The sequence below is a fragment of the Macaca mulatta genome, chromosome 2 (assembly GCF_049350105.2).
Source record: "Macaca mulatta isolate MMU2019108-1 chromosome 2, T2T-MMU8v2.0, whole genome shotgun sequence".
Taxonomy (NCBI): domain Eukaryota; kingdom Metazoa; phylum Chordata; class Mammalia; order Primates; family Cercopithecidae; genus Macaca; species Macaca mulatta.
Window position 1 is genome coordinate 59,170,508 of NC_133407.1, and position 19,087 is coordinate 59,189,594.

Sequence of the window (19,087 nt, forward strand, 5' to 3'; positions counted from 1 at the left end):
TTGGCCATGTCCTTACCTACTTGGATGTTGAGTTCCCTTACATTCATTTTTCTAGAGGATAAGGGGACAAAGGAACTTCTCAGATAAATGTTTTTGTGAGGAGCTCCTGGGCATTTAATGCAATTGAAGACACAGCAGTTACTCTCAAGGTACTCACAGCCTCATTTTCTACACATTGCCTCTCCAGGAAGTCCTTGGTGTAAGTGTGTGTTCCTGGAATCTGCATTGTGAGACAGATGGCAGAAAAATGACTCCTCTTTTATTCCCATTGATTTTAGTTCTTGAGAAACATGTGGTTACCCCTGTTGCCTTGAGGTAGTATTATCGTAATAATAAATGTGCTGACAGAATTATGGTCAATTATTTAACTTGTGTGAAGATGGGGATAAAATGCTAAATGGGCAGGATTAGGAACAAGTTAAGTACAGATAAGCTGCATTAAATAAATGTAGAAACAATATAAAGCGTGAAAGCAAAAACTCTTGTTTAATAACTAGACTACAAGGCATCAAAAGTCAGGTCAACATACGAAAGAAAAATCTTGCAACTCAAAGGAAAAAGCTGGCAGCTCATGGGATGAGTCTGGGTCACATATATGTTTTGTTTGAGCAGCACCATGTTTTAAATATCAGGAGATGTTACGTACGAAAGAATTCAACTTCCAGCTTCTCTTGAAAAATGGAAAGATTTGTCATTGTTTACTAATATTCCTGGATGACAAAGCTGGCTGGTACTGATTTATTCTTTCTCTCTCTCTCTCCCTCTCTCTCTCTCTCTTTCTTTTCTTTCTTTCGAGTCTTACTTTGTTGCCCAGGCTGGAGTTTAGTGGCATGATCCCAGCTTACTGCAACTTCCACCTCCCATGTTCAAGCGATTCTCCTGCCTCAGCCTCCCAAATAGCTGGGATTACAGGTGCCTGCCACCACATCTGGATAATCTTTGTATTTTTAGGAGAGATGGAGTTTCACCATACTGGTCAGGCTGGTCTTGAATTCCTGACCTCAAGTGATCCGCCCACCTCAGCCTCCCAAAGTGCTGGGATTACAGGCATGAGCCACTGTGCCTGACCTACTCTTGTTTCTTTGAAAGGTAGCGTGAATCTCCAATTCTCCACATAACATGTAGGTGGATTAAAAACCTTAATATGAAAATTAAAACTTTATAGTTTATGGAAGAAAATACAGGATACTGTCTGAGGATAGACTAATTATACAAGACTCGAAGTAGTAGATACTATAAATTAAAAATTTATTTTCAACAAAATTAAGAATTCTTATGTAATAAAGTTCATCATAGACAAACAACCTACAGGGAAACAGATTGGAAAAGCTATTTTCACTGTATAAAACCAACAAACTATTTAGAATATTCAGGGAATTCTAGCATATAATTCTAGCTTGCAGCAAGAAAAAGAAAACACAGAATATTAATAAGTAGTTAATAGAAAGCGAAACTTACATAATAATTAAATCTCTTAAGTGAATGTAATAAGAAAAATGAATTTAGAATAAATTAACTCAATTTTCTCACAATCCAGTTGACAAAAATGAAGTCAGGTAGTGTCAAATAGTGACCAAAAATGTGAGGACATGAGAATCCTCATCTATGGCAGGTGGAAGTATAAAGAGTCATTCCAGTGAGCCATTTTAGCAGTGCGAAGTGAAATTAAGAATGCATAAATACCATGCCTAGAAATTCTATGCCTGGAGAAATTCCAACATCTGGAGAATCACTTGCATAGAGTTTTACAAAAAGACGTCCTCAAACAGACACATGATAATGTTCATAGCAGTATTACTTGAACTAGCAAAGATCTGAAATTACACAGGTGTCCATCTCTAGGGAAATGTACAAATAAAGTGCGGTACATACATTTAAAGGAATATTATGCAGCAGACAGATGCCCCATATAAATAAGATTTATGTATCACGATGTAAATATGTATGCATCAAAATAAATATGCATGAAAGATGGTTTGAAGATCAAACTTTAAATATAGTAGAGTGGGTGCCTATACCTGGAAAGAGATTGGAATTGGAAGGGGGAATAAAGAAAATTAACATAAAACAAATTTAAATAGAATATAATAACTTTGCAGGGGCCACCAATGATAGCATACTGTGAATTCAGGAATATTATCCATTCAGTTCTGTAAACCTAAAGTTATAAAAGACTTCAACTAAAAAAAAAAAAAGAACTCCTACATTAGTCCCCCCATTACCTACAGGGGATATGTTCCAAATCTCCCAGTAGATACCTGAAACCGTGGATAGTACTAAACCCTGTATATACAGTCATACCTTGCTTTACAATGGGGATACATTCAGAGAAATGCATCATTAGGCAATTGTGTCATTGCGTGAACATCACAGAGTGTACTTACACAATCCTAGAGGGCAGAGCCCACTACACACCTAGGCTATATGGTATAGCCCATAGCTCCTAGATTGCAAAACTGTATAGCATGTTACTGTACTGAATACTGTAGGCAATTTTAGCACAATGGTAAGCATTTGTGTACCTAAAAATTTCTAAATATAGAAAAGATCCAGTAAAAAATACGGTATATAATCTTATGGGACCGGCAGAGTATGTTTGGTCTGTCATTGACTGAAACATCTTTATGGGGTGCATAACTGTACTATGTTTTTTCCTATACATACCATACTTATGATAAAGTTTAATTTATAAATTAGGCACAGAAAGAGATTAACATCAGTAACTAATAATAAAATGGAACAATTATAACAATATATTATTATAAAAGTTATGTGAACATGGTGGTCTCTCTCTCTCAAAAATACCTTGTAATGTACTTACCCTTCTTTACCGTTGTTTTCTTTTCTTTTTTTTTTTTGAGACAGGGTCTTGCTCTGTCGCCAGTGCAGTGGCACAATCTGGGCTCACTACAACTTCTGCCTCCTGGGTTCAAGCAATTCACCTCCCTCTGCCTCCCCAGTAGCTGAGATTACAGGCACGAGCCATCATGCCTGGCTAATTTTTGTATTTTTAGTAGAGACAGGGTTTTGCCAGGTTGGCCAGGCTGGCCTCAAACTCCTGGCCTCAAGCGATCCACCTGACTCAGCCTCCCAAAGTGCTGGGATTACAGGTGTGAGCCACTGCACCTGGCCTTACGCTTCTTATTGTGATGAAGAGGGAACAGAGTGGAATGACATGAGATTTTATCATGGTACTCAGAATGGTAAGCAATTTAAAACTTGTGAATTGTTTATTTCTTGAGCTTTTCATTTAATATTTTCAGACTGTGGCTGACCACAGGTAACTAAAACTGAAGAAAGCAAAATCATAGGTAAGTCAGGGATTACTATATTTCTTTACATTTTGGCCAAAGACAACTCCTCTAGTTATTTTTTTTCAAACTTGTGAAGATGGAATAAATCCCATTGTTAGGCCTGACCTGAGCTCTCCAATGCCAAACACTAATCTAGTTGTTGCAGTTTCCTATTACCCAAAGACACATTTGTTATCTTCCTATTTTGTTGTTTTCAGTGTGCTAATCATCTCACTCAAAATCCCCCTGAATGAAACTGTGGGATGACCTACACCACCTTTGCCTAAAAAGTGTCTTTCTAGACAGCCAGAGGGAAAACTCCTGCCAGTGAGCTACCCTAGTGCTGCTGGATTTGAAGAGGCAGATGGCGGTTGGATTTTACAAGGCCCCTTTGTTCTCTTTCTTCATTTTCTGCCTGTTTTTTACATGAATTCTCTTTGTGCAGATCTAGCCAAGTGTGTGAAGCACCTTCAAGGAGGTGCGTTAATGATAAGCTGAAATCTGGGTCACTAAAGAGTTTTACCGCCTTTCATTTGCAGAGTCTGAGAAGCCCCTTCTGGCCTTTACTATATGAAAGTTTTACAGCAGCTGTGATATTTAGAGAAAACACACATGAAGGATGGGCATGGAAGCCTCGCCAGTCTTCTCAGCAGAGGGCCTCTCAGCAGACTGGATTTATTGGACTTTTCATTTTCCCGCACCATTTGGATTTTCAAAGACTTTTTATTAGTTCAGCCTTTAAAGCAGAAACATGCAGCCAATTTGTTACAAACCACTGCAGCCTCAGTCCCCCGAAGCCAAGAACAACCGCTCAACTCTTCCAACTTGGCTGCAAAGCAACATCTGTTAAGTCTCTTGCACTCACCTCCCCAGCCAAAGACACATCACACCTGCAGTGCAGGGATTTTGTGAAAAAAATGGAAATAGCGTATCGTATACGTCTTTTTTTCCAATATCTTTTGCTTTATGTTAATGCTTCTAGTTCAGGAGTGTCTGAAGTATTTCACAATGCTTAACAGAGCAAGGTTTGTCTCTTAGTTTTGGGTCATTGGTTAATTCAGTAAGTATTTGCTGAGCATATGTGTAAGATACGTGGCTCTAATCCCCACCAGGTAGTTGTTAGGTTGGCCTCTTCCTTTTGTGATGAGATCTTGTGTTTGTTTGTTTGTTTTTTTGGACTGCTCTGATCATAGTTCCATCAGATAAACAAATGCTGGAAATTAAGTTGCCAGTCTGGTCAATTTGTTACATGGCTTTTCAAATTGTTACATAGGGAGTTGATGTTCTTGGAAACAGAAGGAAGAAGTAGGGGTGCCTTATGAACCATTAGGTTTCAGTAAATATCACCTGCTTTTCACAACGTGCTGGGGTGAGGCATAGAATGAGGCATAGCATAAGCATAGATACGCTATGGTGTAGCATACCTGGAGGTGTAGGTCATCCAGCAGTCATGTGCAGGAGGATTTTGAGTGGAGATGATCCTCACACTGAAAACAACAAAATAGGAAGACCACATATGTGTCTCTGGGTAGTAATATACTATAGTATAATGGGTGGATCTTAGATTCACCTGAAATCTTAAGCATCAACTGCATTTTCTAGCCTTGGGATCATGGGTGTCTTAAATTTCTGAGCTTGAGTTTACTGAAAGTAATAGGAATGTTTGTGCTTGGAGTTGCTGAAAAATAATTAAGTGAGCTACCATAGGTGCTCATTAAATGTTGGCCTTTGCTTATGGCCACCACCTAAGAGGAAAATAAAAGAAGCAGAAAGCTCAGTTCTAGTTCTCAGAAGCTGGCAGTTCAGTCTGGGAGATGAGACACAGACTCTACATAAAACCACCAGAGTAAATGCCTCTGAGACAAAACTGAAATAGCGTGAGTTAACATATTCTGTCCCCTCATCACTGCCAATTCTGGAAATGAAAGACTGACTTTTCTTTAAAAAATGTGTTTATGGGACAGGCGCAGTGGCTCGTGCCTACAATCCCAGCACTTTGGGAGGCCGAGGTGGGAGGATCACGAGGTCAGGAGTTCGAGACCAGCCTGGCCGATATGTTGAAACCCCGTCTCTACTAAAAATACAAAAATTAGCCAGGCATGGTGGCGTGTGCCTGTAGTCCCAGCTACTTGGGAGGCTGAGGCCAAGAACCGCTTGAACCCGGGAGGTGGAGGTTTCAGTGAGCCTAGATTGTGCCATTGCACTCCAGCCTGGGCGACAGAGCAAGACTCCGTCTCAAAAAAAAAAAAAAAAAAAGAATGTGTTTATGCTTTTTGTTTTGTTTTGCTTTTTTGAGACAGGGTCTCGCTCTCTCACCCAGACTGGAGTGCTGTGGCATGATCATGGCTCACTGCAGCCTCAAACTTGGGGGCTGGAGCAATTCTCCCACCTCAGCCTCTGGAGTAGCTGGGACCACAGGTGCACGCCACCATGCCTGGCTAATTTTTAAAATTGTTTTGTAGAGATGGGATCTCCCTATGTTTCCCAGGCTGATCTTGAACTCCTGGGCTCAACTGATCCTCCCGCCTCGGCCTCCCAAAGAGCTGGGATTACAGGCATGAGCCACTGCACCCAGCTGTGTGTTTACACTTGATGTCCAGAAAGCTTTTTATGAAGCAACAACCCTTCTCTTTAGAGGAAATAAAATGTGTGGGTTTAAAATTAGGCTCAAACACACATCCTCACAAATATGCACACAAATATCATAGTGACTTTAAGGCTCCATTAGGATGTTCAGCTGAGAGTTGTGCAAATGTTTGATCCATCTGCTGACAGCTCATAGAATGTGTTATTTCCAATGTTTGCAAATAACAATCTAAATAGAAATATGCTTGAAGAGATTCTATTAATGTGTATGCACTGAAAAGCAATTTCCTTTCCATATTATATATTAAAAGAATTGAAAGCCTCCGTTGTATTTGCAATTGTATAAATGTCTTTATGCTATTTGAGGTGCAGGTCATGGCAGGAGAGCTTGAATGTGCCATTTGATAGTTCTTGGTCAATGCGGGTATAGTCTCTAGCAGGGGCCTCTTTTTGAAGTATTTCAAATTTTCATTGGTTTTATGCCAGCAAGTGGAAAAAGTAAGGGCTTTGCAGCTAGCGAGACTTAGGTTCTAATACATATCCTTTGGAACAAGGTGTTCAAAATTTGCTGGGATAGTGATGGTGACATTTGCATAGGAGACATGGAATCTTCTGCTATCAAGGATTGAGACGTTTTCCTTCTCATGTCAACTGCTATTAAAACGTCTCTGGGGGGCCGGGCGCGGTGGCTGACGCCTGTAATCCCAGCACTTTGGGAGGCCAAGGCGGGCGGATCACGAGTTCAGGAGATCGAAGCCATCCTGGCTAACATGGTGAAATCCCGTCTCTACTAAAAATACAAAAAATTAGCCAGGCGCCTGTAGTCCCAGCTACTCGGGAGGCTGAGGCAGCAGAATGGCGTGAACCCGGGAGGCGGAGCTTGCAGTGAGACAAGATCGCGCCACTGCCCTCCAGCCTGGGCGACAGAGCGAGACTCCGTCTCAAAAACAAAACAAAACAAATCTCTGATGATTTAAATTGTTATTAAATGGAAAGCAGTGTAAAAAAGGCCACTTGAGACCTCCCTGGAGGGGGGGGAATTTACTAGAAAGGCGAACCCCAGTGCCATTCCAGTGCCTCGGATTTCTTGGGAGAAGACAGCTCTGGATGCAGCTTGTGTCTGAAGCTGGAATCTCAAAGCTTATTCTTAGGTGGTGAGCTTAGCAATGTTTTGGAGGAAGTCTTAATGACCAACTGGGGTGTCTGTTGACTTTACATCTCACAAAGTTTCTGGTCTCATACATGGGGTAGTGTAGCTGCAGGTTGTTAGGTTAATTAGTTTCTGGGGGCAGTTGAGCTATTCTGAAACCTCGAGGTGGTGCTCGTGAGCTTTACTCCATTTGTGAAATTGCGGGAGGGAGGTGGAGGTCGGAGGGTGAAGGGCTAGGAAAAAGGTGAATCCTCGTGTGGTGGGGACTGATGGAGTGTTAAAGGAGTCAGTCCCCTTGGAGTGTTAAAGGAGTCAGTCATTGGAGATGTCTGATCACTCCTTCTTGCAGAAGCAATTCAATTAATTAATAGCATTGTTGGAACTTGTTCTGCCGTGGGTTCTGGTTTTCTCTATAGTCTTGAACTCCTGGGCTTAACTGATCCTCCCGCCTCAGCCTCACAAAGAGCTGGGATTACAGGCATGAGCCACTTTCTCCTAGGTTCATACATACATCATCTCATTAAAACCACACAGATACATTAAAAATGAGATGATGTATGTATGAACCTAGGAGAAAGAAAAAGGAGTAAGTTATTTGACTAGCCTTCCACTTAAAGTGGGACTGCCCCTTGCTCAGGTGTCAGTGGCCACTATTCCTGAACCCATGTACATTCCAATCCAGCTGCCCCTCTGGGAGCTCCTGCATCACTCAGTGTGTTTTTTGAGGAGACAAATGTAAACTTTTGGCCTTTTCATTGATCACTTTCCCTGTGCTAGATTGTCCTCAGGTGTAGAGAATTCAGAACTCTACATGGCATTGCTCACAACTTTCTGAATGAACTCAGACCTAAATCTCAACCTTAGAGAGTGTTGAGGACAAAAACATTACTTTTACCTGCTTTAGATGTTGGATGCTAAATTAAAGTGAGAAAATGCATATGGAAGTGCATTGCAATATGACTGTTTATTAGAAATGAAAGGACACAGAGCATACAGAGGGAAGCATTCTTAAGAGTTACTAGAAGACCAGAATCAATTTGAATATTCCCTTAAAGTAAATAAGTATTTCTGCATTAAAGCCCACCAATGAAGGACCATCAGGAACACATTTATTGCAGTACAAAGAAATTACATGTATTTTTCTTGCTGTTGCAAGACTGAAAGCACCTTAAAGAAATGATGAGGAGTTGGAAGAAGCTTGTCATAGTATGTGAGTGTGTGCTGGATGATTCAAGGGAGGATTGAGGAGGTGGGGAGCAATTCTGAATTGGATGTTTCAGGAAGCAGGAGCAATTTTGTGATTGAATATCGTAATCATTTTTATCTACGAGATAGAAGGACCACAGTGATTTTCCTTGGTGAGGTAAATGAGAAGCAGTCACTCATGTTAGACAGAAGAGGGGGCTGTTTTACTATTTTTGTGATTTCAGAGTGTACTTGTCTGTGTCTCCTTCCAAATATGGGATTGAAATGGATTTGTTTAGACCTTGTTTCTATTCTGTGATTGTGGTTTATATTCAATTGGAAATATCATGGCCTAGTTGCCAGCAGGTCTGCTTTTCATTTTCTTACCTGGTTTCAGGTATGAGTATTTACTTTATCCCCTTTTCTGAAAGGCAAAGAAAGAAGTCATATTCTAGAAGGGGGCCAAGGCTGAACACTAAGATAGAGGGCCTCCACCTGGGCGTTGGAGATTGCTAAAGGACAAGAATTAAGTTACAAGAGCAAAATGGTAAACGAGGAATGGTAAATGCTCAAGGAGTGAACATACCAGAGAAGGTGCATGGGAGATGGCCCTGAAGAGGCTGAGCGTAACTCCTCCTGTAGGTGTGTTTTTACACAGGTATGCATAAGGAGCACATGGGTTCTTATGAGAACCACACAGATACATATAAGGAGCCCATGAGTACATACAGGGAGCACACAGGTATGAATAAGGAGGCCACAGGCACTTCTAAGAAGCACATGGGTACGTGTAAGGGTGAATAGACTTTTTGTTTTCTGACTTCAAATGTAACAATTAGACTCCCACCCCAATGCCAAGGCAAAGTTTTTAACTTTACGTCCATATTACCTTCCTGTGATTCCTTACTTATAGTTTATGCCTATACATGTAATGTTCATTTTAATTTTTAACACTGGTTACTTTTGGGAAGTGATACCAAAATGTTTAGGGAGGTGTCATCACTCTTTGCTTTATATACTTATATATTGTTTAAATTTTATGGGCTAATTTATTTTTAATTCAATTAGTACATTAAAAACAAAAAAAGAAACAATTTAATAGTGGTGGTGGTGGACGATCATGTGATTTTTTTTTTGGCAATGTTCTCTGAAGGATGATTTTTGAATTAATCTGTTTTTTTTCTGAAGGGGAATTCAAAATTCCCTCTTATGAAGGGGATGGTGTAGGTGTCTTGGATCTGTTGAAAAGACAGTTTTGATGAGAAGCCAAAATTATGATTCTAATATAAGTGTAAAATGAAATATATAAATGATTTTTATTTAATTCATTAATGAATGGGAACCAGTAAGATGTACAGCCAATTTAGGAGAATTCAAAGAGCAGACACATATATTGGCAATGAGGAATGCTGAAATGAATTTGCTTAATAAATGCACAGCTGGATTCTTGGAAGAAATGGATGTCATTTTGCACTTCTCCCTGGCAAAATTCATTTGCAGTCTGTGAACAGGAGTCATTTGCATTGCTTGCAGTGACCTATGTTTAGATTGTCCAGTTACAAGATGCACCACTGGACAGGACACCCAGTAATTTTATTTGCCCATTTCAAAGTTTTCAACATTTTTTTCTGCCAGCTCAGAATAACATTTGTTAAAAATAAGTCATTCCTCCCCGGGCACAGTGGCTCCCGCCTGTAATTCCAACATTTTGGAAGGCTGAGGCGGACGGATCACTTGAGGTCAGGAGTTGAGGCCAGCCTGGCCAATGTGGTGAAAGTCTGTCTCTACTAAAAATACAAAAATTAGCTGGGTGTGGTGGCAGGCGCCTGTAGTCCCAGCTACTTGGGAAGTTGAGGCAGGAGTATTGCTTGAACCCAGGAGGCAAGGGCTTCAATAAGCCGAGATCATGCCACTGCACTCCAGCCTGGGTGATCCGTCTTAAAAACAAAACAAAACAAAACAAAACAAGTGATTCCTCCTGGTACCTGTACTTAAGATTACATACATAAAAAGAGAAAATGGGCCAGGCATGGCGGCTCACTCCTGTAATCCGAGCACTTTGGGAGGCCAAGGCAGGTGGATCATGAGGTCAGGAGTTCAAGACCAGCCTGGCCAACGCCATCTCCACTAAAAATACAAAAAATTAACTGGGCATGGTGGCATGTGCCTGTACTCTGGAGGCTGAAGCAGGAGAACGGCATGAACCCAGCAGGCGGAGCTTGCAGTGAGCGGAGATTGCACCACTGTACTCTAGCCTGGGCGACAGTGTGAGACTCTGTCTCAAAGAAAAAAAAAAAGAAAAAAAAGAAAATGAAGAATATTAAATGAAATTATCAGTTATTTGTTATAATTTTATTCCGATGTTTATTTCTGTTGATAAGTGACCAATCCAAAATGTTTATAAAAGAAAAATTTCACTGACTTCAAGGATGTTAATGACATAATTATCAGCAAATAGTTTTAAATTTGCTTGTATTTTCTTTTTTTATACTTTAAGTTCTGGGATACATGTGTAGAATGTGCAGGTTTGTTAAATAGGTATAAACGTGTCATGGTGGTTTGCTGCACCTCATCAACACGTCATCTACATTAGGTATTTCTCATAATGCTATCCCTCACCTATGGCCCCCGGTGTTCCCCTCTCTGTGTCCATGTGTTCTCATTGTTCAGCTCCCACTTATGAGTGAGAACATGCAGTGTTTCGTTTTCTATTCCTGTGTTAGTTTGCTGAGAATGATGGTTTCCAGCTCCATCCATGTCCCTGCAAAGGACATGAACTCTTCCTTTTTTTATAGCTGCATAATATTCCATGGGGTATATGTGCCACATTTTCTTTATCCAGTCTATCATTGATGGGTATTTGGGTTGGTTCCAAGTCTTTGCTTTGTGAATAGTGCTGCCATAAACATATGTGTGCATGTGTCTTTATAGTAAAATGATTTATAATCCTTTGGGTATATACCCAGCACTGAGATTGCTGGGCCAAATGATATTTCTGGTTCTAGATCCTTGAAGAATCACCACATTGTCTTCCACAATGGTTGAACTAATTTACACTCCCACCAACGGTGTAAAGGCATTCCCATTTCTCCACATCCTCTCCAGGATATGTCGTTTCCTGACTTTTTAATGATCATCATTCTAACTGGCATGAGATGGTAACTCATTGTGGTTTTGATTTGCATTTCGCTAATGACCAGTGATAATGAGCTTTTTTCATATGTTTGTTGGCCACATAAATATCTTCTTTCAAGAAGTGTCTGTTCATATACTTTGCCCACTTTTTGATGGGGTTGTTTTTTTTTTCTTTTACATTTGTTTAAGTTCTTCGTAGATTCTGGATGTTAGACCTTTGTCAGATGGATAGATTGCAAAAATTTTCTCCCATTCTGTAGGTTGCCTGTTCACTCTGATGATAGTTTCTTTTGCTGTGCAGATGCTCTTTAGTTTAATTAGATCCCATTTGTCAATTTTGGCTTTTGTGGTCATTGCTTTTGGTGTTTTAGTTATGAAGTCTTTGCCCATGCCTATGTCCTGAATGGTATTGCCTAGGTTTTCTTCTAGGGTTTTTATGGTTTTAGGTCATACATTTAAGTCTTTAATCCATCTTGAGTTAATTTTTGTATAAGGTTTAAGGAAGTTGTCCAGTTTCAGTTTTCTGCATATGGCTAGCCAGTTTTCCCAACAACATTTATTAAATAGTGAATCCTTTCCCCATTGCTTGTTTTGTCAGGTTTGTCAGAGATCAGATAGTTGTAGGTATGTGGCATTATTTCTGAGGTCTCTGTTGTGTTCCATTGGTCTATATATCTGTTTTGGTACCGGTACCATGCTGTTTTGGTTATTGTAGACTTGTAATATAGTTTGAAGTCAGGTAGTGCGATGCCTTCAGGTTTGTTCTTTTTGCTTAGGATTTTTTTGGATATATGGGCTCTTTTTTGTTTCCATATGAAATTTAGTTTTTTCTAATTCTGTGAAGAAAGTCAATGGTAGCTTGATGAGGATAACATTGAATCTATAAATTACTTTGGCCATTTCACCATATTGATTCTTCCTATCCATGAGCATGGAATGATTTTCCATTTGTTTGTGTCTTCTCTTATTTCCCTTGAACAGTGGTTTGTAGTTCTCCTTGAAGAGGTCCCTCACATCCCTTTTAAGTTGTATTCCTAGATATTTTTTTCTCTTTGTAGCAATTTTGAATGGGAATTCACTCATGATTTGGCTCTCTGTTTGCCTGTTACTGGTGTATAGGAATGTTTGTGATTTTTGCACATTGATTTTGTATCCTGAGACTTTGCTGAAGTTGCTTATCAACTTAAGGAGATTTTGGGCTGAGACGATGGGGTTTTCTAAATAGACAATCATGTCATCTGCAAACAGAGACAATTTGACTTCCTCTCTTCCTATTTGAATATCCTTTATTTCTTTCTCTTGCCTGATTGTCCCGGCCAGAACTTCCAATACTATGTTGAATAGGAGTGTTGAGAGAGGGCATCCTTGTCTTGTACCTTTTTTCAAAGGAAATGCTTCCAGCTTTTTTGCCCATTCAGTATGATATTGGTTGTGGGTTTTTCATAAATAGCTCTTATTATTTTGAGATACGGTCCATCAATATGTAGTTTACTGAGAATTTTTAGCATGAAATGGTGTCGAATTTTATCAAAGGACTTTTCTGCATCTATTGCGATAATTATGTGGTTTTTGTCATTGGAACTGTTTATGTGATGGATTATGTTTATTGATTTGCATTTGTCGAACCAGCCTTGCATCCCAGGGATTAAGCCGACTTAATCGTGGTGAATAAGCTTTTCAATGTGCTGCTGGATTTGGTTTGCCAGTATTTTATTGAGGATTTTCACATCAATGTTCATCAGGGATATTGGCCTGCAATTTTCTTTTTTTGTTGTGTCTCTGCCAGGTTTTGGTATCAGAATGATGCTGGCCTCATAAAATGAGTTAGGCAGGAGTCTCTCTTTTTCTATTGTTTGGAATAGTTTGAAAAGGAATGGTACCAGCTCCTCTTTGTACCCCTGGTAGAATTTGGCTGTGAGTCCATCTGGTCCTGGGATTTTTTGGTTGGTAGGCTATTAATTACTGCCTCAATTTCAAACTTGTTATTGGTCTATTCAGGGATTTGACTTGACTTCTTTCTGATTGAGTCTTGGGAGGGTGTATGTGTCCAGGAATTTATCCATTTTTTTCTAGGTTTTCTAGTTTATTTGCATAGAGGTGTTTATAGTATTCTCTGATGGTAGTTTCTATTTCTGTGGGGTCAGTGGTGATCTCCCCTTTATAATTTTTTGTTGTGTCTATTTGATTCTTCTCTCTTTTCTTCTGTATTAGTCTGGCTAGCAGTCTATCTATTTTGTTAATCTTTTCAAAAAACCAACTCCTGGATTCACTGATTTTTTGAAGGATTTTTTTGTGTCTCTATCTCCTCCAGGTCTGCTCTGATCTTAGTTATTTCTTGTCTTCTGCTAGCTTTTGAATTTGTTTTTCTTGCTTCTCTAGTTCTTTTTCTTTTTTCTTTCTTTCTTTTTTTTTTTTTTTTTTTTGAGACAGAGTCTCGCTCTGTTGCCCAGGCTGGAGTGCAGTGGCGCGATCTGGGCTCACTGCAAGCTCCGCCTCCTGGGGTCATGCCATTCTCCTGCCTCAACCTCCCGAGTAGCTGGGACTACAGGCGCCCACCACCTCGCCCAGCTAGTTTTTTGTATTTTTTATTTTTTTATTAGAGACGAGGTTTCACTGTGTTAGCCAGGATGGTCTCGATCTCCTGACTTCGTGATCCACCCGTCTTGGCCTCCCAAAGTGCTGGGATTACAGGCTTGAGCCACCGCGCCGGCCCTTTCTTTCTTTTTTTTTTTTTTGAGGTGGATTCTCACTCTGTCACCCAGGCTGGAGCACAGTGGTGCAATCTCAGCTTACTGCAAGCTCCATCTCCCAGGTTCACGCCATTCTCCTGCCTCAGTCTCCAGTGTAGCTGGGACTACAGGCACCCACCACTATGCCCAGCTCTTTTTTTTTTTTTATTTTGTATTTTTAGTAGAGACAGGGTTTCACTGTGTTAGCCAGGATGGTCTCAATCTCCTGACCTTGTGATCCACCCGCCTTGGCCTCCCAAAGTGCTGGGATTACAGGCATAAGCCACCATACCCGGCCTCTAGTTCTTTTAATTGTGATGTTAAGGTATTGATTTTAGATCTTTCCTGCTTTCTCCTGAGGGCATTTAGTGCTATAAATTTCCCGCTGAACACTGCTTTAGCTGTTTCCCAGAGATTCTCGTACATCATGTCTTTGTTCTCATTGGTTTCAAAGAACTTATTTATTTCTGCCTTAATTTTGTTATTTACCCGGTAGTCATTCAGGAGCAGGTTGTTCAGTTTCCATGTAGCTGTATAGTTTTGAGTGAGTTTCCTAATCCTGAGTTCTAATTTGATGGCACCATGGTCTGAGAGACTATTTGTTATGATTTCTGTTGTGGGACGTCAGGGACCCCTAACAGAGGGACTGGCTGGAGCCGTGCAGAGGAACATAAATTGTGAAGATTTCATTTTAATATGGACATTTATCAGTTCCCAAATTAATACTTTTATAATTTCTTATGCCTGTCTTACTTTAATCTCTTAATCCTGTTATCTTTGTAAGCTGAGGATGTACATCACCTCAGGACCACTGTGATAATTGTGTTAACTGTACAAATTGACTGTAAAACATGTATATTTGAACAATATGAAATCAGTGCACCTTGAAAAAGAACAAAATAACAGCGATTTTTAGGGAACAAGGGAAGACGACCATAAGGTCTAACTGCCCGCTAGGTCAGGCAAAAAAAGCCATATTTTTCCTCTTGCAAAGAGCCTATAAATGGACGTGCAAGTAGGGAAGATATCACTAAATTCTTTTCCTAGCAAGGAATATTGATATTAATACTCTGGGAAAGGAATTCATTCCCGGGGGAGGTCTATAAAGGCCACTCCAGGAACATCTGTCCTATGCAGTTCAGATAAGGACTGAGATATGCCCTGGTCTCCTGCGGTACCCTCAGGCTTACTAGGTTTGGGAAACTCCATCCTGATAAATTTTTGGTCAGACCGGTTCTCTGCTCTTGAACCCTGTTTTCTGTTAAGATGTTTATCAAGACAATATGTGCACTGCTGAACATAGACCCTTATCAGGAGTTCTGATTTTGCCCTTGTCCTCTTTCCTCAGAAGCATGTGATCTTTGTTCTACTTTTTGCCCCTTGAAGCATGTGACCTCCCTGTTTGTACATCCCCTCCCCTTTTGAAATCCTTAATAAAAACTTGCTGGTTTTGCCGCTTAGGTGGGCATCACGGTCCTACTGATCTGTGATGTCACCCCTGGCAGCCCAGCTGTAAAATTCCTCTCCTTGTACTCTTTTTCTTTATTTCTCAGCTGGCCAACATTTATGGAAAATAGAAAGAACTACATTGAAATATTGGGGGTGGGTTCCCCCAATAGATTTCCATTCTTTTGCATTTGATGAGGAGTGTTTTACTTCCAGTTATTGTCAATTTTAGAATAAGTGCTATGTGGTGGTGAGAAGAAATTATATTCTGTTGATTTGAGGTGGAGAGTTCTGTAGATACCCTTTAGGTCTGCTTGGTTTAGAGCTGAGTTCAAGTCCTGAATATCCTTGTTAATTTTCCGTCTTGTTGATCTAATATTGACAGTGGGGTGTTAAAGTCTCCCACTATTATTGTGTGGGAGTCTAAGTCTCTTTGTAGGTCTCTAAGAACTTGCTTTATGAATCCGAGTGCTACTGTATTGGGTGCATATATATTTAGGATAGTTTTCCCTTCTTGTTTCTTTGATCCCGTTACCATTATGTAATGCCCTTCTTGGTCTTTTTTGATCTTTGTTGGTTTAAAGTCTGTTTTATCAGAGACTAGGATTGCAAACCCTGCTTCTTTTTGCCTTCCATTTTCTTGGTAAGTCTTCTTCCATCCCTTTATTTTGAGCCCATGTGTGTCTTTGCACATGAGATGGGTCTCCTGAATATAGCACACCAATGGTTCTTGACTCTTTATCCAATTTGCCAGTCTGTGCCTTTTAATTGGGGCATTTAGCCCGTTTACATTTAAGGTTAATATTGTTATGTGTGAATTTGATCCTGTGATCATGATGCTAGCTGGTTATTTTGTCCACTAGTTGATGCAGTTTCTTCATAGTGTTGATGGTCTTTACAAGTTGGTATGTTTTTGCAATGGCTGGTACCGCTTTTTCTTTTCCATGTTTAGTGCTTCCTTCAGGAGCTCTTGTAAATCAGGTCTGGTGGTGACAAAATCCCTCAGTATTTGCTTGTCTGTAAAGGATTTTATTTCTCCTTCGCTTATGAAGTTTAGTTTGGCTGGATATGAGATTCTGGGTTGAAAATCATTTTCTTTAAGAATGTTGAATATTGGCCCCTTTTCTCTTCTGACTTGTAGGTATCTGCAGAGTGATCCACTGTTAGTCTGATGGGCTTCCCTTTGTGGGTAACCCAACCTTTCTCTCTGGCCATGCTTAACATTTTTTTCTTCATTTCAACCTTGGTGAGTCTGACAATTATGTGTCTTGAGGTTGCTCTTCTGGAGGAGTATCTTAGTGGTGTTCTCTATACTTCCGACATTTGAATGTTGGCGTCTCTTGCTAGGTTGGGGATGTTCTCCTGGATAATATCCTGAAGTGTGTTTTCCAACTTGGTTCTATTTTCCCAGTCACTATCAGGTACACCAATCAAACATAGGTTTGGTCTTTTCACATTGTCCCATATTTCTTGGAGGCTTTGCCCATTCCTTTTCATTCTTCTTTCTCTAATCTTGTCTTCACGCTTTATTTCATTAAGTTGATCTTCAGTCTCTGATACCCTTTCTTCCACTTGATTGATTCGGTTATTGATACTTGTGTATGCTTCACGAAGTTCTCATGCTGTGTTTTTCAGCTCCATCAGGTCATTTATGTTCTTCTCTAAACTGGTTATTCTAGTTAGCAATTCCTCTAACCTTTCTTCAAGGGTCTTAGCTTCCTTGCATTGGGTTAGAACATGCTGCTTTAGCTCAGAGGAGTTTGTTATTATCCACCTTGTGAAGTCTACTTCTGTCAATTCATCAAACTCATTCTCCATCCAGTTTTGTTCCCTTGCTTGTGAGGAGTTTTGATTTTCTTGGAGGAGCAGAGGCATTCTGGTTTATGGAATTTTCAGCCTTTTTGCACTGGTTTTTCCTCATCTTCGTGGATTTATCTACCTTTGGTCTTTGATGTTGGTGACCTTTGGATGGGGTTTTGTGTGGATGTCCTTTATGTTGATGTTGATGCTATTGCTTTCTGTTTGTTAGTTTTCCTTCTAACAGTCTGTCCCCTCTTCTGCAGGTCTGCTGGAGTTTGCTAGAGGTCCACTCCAGACACTGTTTGCCTAGGTATCACCAGTGGAGGCTGCAGAACAGCAAAGATTGCTGCCTGCTCCTTCCTCTGGAAGATTCGTCCCAGAGGCTCACCCACCAGATGCCAGCTGGAGCTCTCCTGTATGACGTGTCTGTCAACTCCTGCTTGGAGGCGTCTCTCAGTCAGGAGGCACAGGGGTTGGGGACTCACTTTAGGAGGCAATCTGTCCCTTAGCAGAGCTTGAGCACTGTGCTGGGAGATCCACTGCTTTCTTCAGTGCTGGCAGGCAGGAACATTTAAATCTGCTGAAGCTGTGTCCACAGCTGCCCCCTCCCTGCAACTGCTCTGTCCCAGGGATATTGGAGTTTTATCTATAAGCCCATACTGGGGCTGCTGCCTTTCTTTCAGAGATGCTCTGCCCAGAGAAGAGGAATCTAGAGAGGCAGTCTGGCTAGAGCGGCTCTGCTGAGCTGTGGTGGGCTCTGCCCAGTTCAAACTTCCCAGAGGCTTTATTTACACTGTGAGGGGAAAGCTGCCTACTCACGCCTCAGTAGTGGTGGACGCCCCTCCCCTTACCAAGTTCAAGCATCCCAGGTCAACTTCACACTGCTGTGCTGCAGTGAGAATTTCATACTGGTGGATCTTAGCTTGCTGGTCTCTATGGGGGTGGGATCCACTGAGCTAGACCACTTGGCTCCCTGGCTTCAGCCCCGTTTCCAGGGGAGTGAACGGTTCTGTCTCGCTGGCATTCCAGGTGCCACAGGGTTATGAAAAAAATCTCCTGCAGCTAGCTCAGTGTTTGCCCAAACAGCTGCCCAGTTTTATGCTTGAATCTCAGGGCCTTGTTGATGTAGGCACCTGCGGGAATCTCCTGGTCTGTGGTTGCAAAGACTATGGGAAAAGTGTAGTATCTGGACCAGAATGCACTGTTCCTCATGGCACAGTCCTTCACAGCTTCCCTTGGCTAAAGGAGGGAGTTCCCCAACCCCTTGCACTTCTTGGGTGAGGCAATGCCCCACCCTCCTTCAGCTCACTTTCCATGGGCTGCACCCACTGTCTAATCAGTCCCAATGAGATGAGCCGGGTACCCCAGTTGGAAATGCAGAAATCACCTGCCTTCTGCATTGATCTTGCTGGGAGCCGCAGACTGGAGCTGTTCCTATTTGGCCATCTTGCCAGCCACCCTAAATTTGCTTGTATTTTCTTTCTTTCTTTCTTCTTCTTCTTCTTTTTTTTTTTTTTTTTAGACAGAATCTTGTTCTGTGTCCCCCAGGCTGGAGTGCTGTGGCATGATCTTGGCTTACTGCAATCTCTGCCTCCTGGGTTCAAGCGATTCTTCTGCCTCAGCCTCCCAAGTAGCTGGGACTACAGGCATACAACCATCACACCCGGCTAATGTTTGTACTTTTAGTAAAGACAAGGTTTTACCATGTTGACCAGGCTTGTCTCAAACTCCTGACCTTGTATCCACCTGCCTTGGCTTCCTAG